This window comes from Mustela nivalis (genome assembly GCF_964662115.1).
Source record: "Mustela nivalis genome assembly, chromosome: 3".
NCBI classification, from domain to species: Eukaryota; Metazoa; Chordata; class Mammalia; order Carnivora; family Mustelidae; genus Mustela; species Mustela nivalis.
Genome location: NC_139022.1, coordinates 10,946,158 through 10,947,039, shown reverse-complemented (window position 1 = coordinate 10,947,039; position 882 = coordinate 10,946,158).

Sequence of the window (882 nt, the reverse complement as noted above, 5' to 3'; positions counted from 1 at the left end):
GCAGGTGGGGTTCCCAGACAACTTTATTCCATCGGTCTGGCACCCTTGCCCCCCGTCTCGGTGCCTTGGTGATGAGTGTGGGCCTTGCTGTTTGCGCTGCCTGAATTTGCCCTTGTCGCTTATTAGTACTGTGGCCTGGGCTAAAAGTCATGCCTCTCAGAGCCAATCGGAATAGCTTATTACACCTATTGATTCTGGCATAGTGGGCCTGTGCGGAAATCTCTCTTCTTCATCCCTCCTCCTTCTCAGTCTTCCCCTCCTCCACCTCTTCCTCCTCCTTCTTTGATGTGTAAACCAAGGTATTTGGGGAGCAGGGAATGATGTGATGTTTGGGATTTACTTTAAAATATATTCCAGACCTCCCCCCTCCCCAAAAACAAAAATACAGGCACTTTGGGGGCAGTAGAAGGAGGAGGGCCTATGAAACAGTTGGGGAAGCAGAGTGATAAGTACTCGGAAGGGGCGGGGTCCTTCTGCTCTACACATTTTGGTGTATGCTTGAGAATTTTCATAATAAGAGTAAACAACCGGCCGCAGAAGTAAAGGGCCAGCATTCCGCCACAGCTATGCTTCCCGCGGGACAATCTCGGGAGAAGGTCCTGGAAGAGGCTCGCAGGCCGATTTTCCGAGGGAAACGGCGAGGTGGGGAGGGAGCGCTCCTGACCCTACCCGCCCTCCCCTCTCCCGCTCACCCCACATCACCAGCGGTGCGGCTGCTCCGCAGAAACTTACTCGAGGTTGTAGTGTCGCCCTCCGCCGCATGGGGGCCGCATCACCTGCTGGCTCGGCGTTAGCGGTCAGCACCCCTCTCTTGGCGGAGGCAGGCGGAGGCGGGCCTGCGGAGTCCTCTTTCATTGGCCGGGGCGCAGACGCTGCCATGTT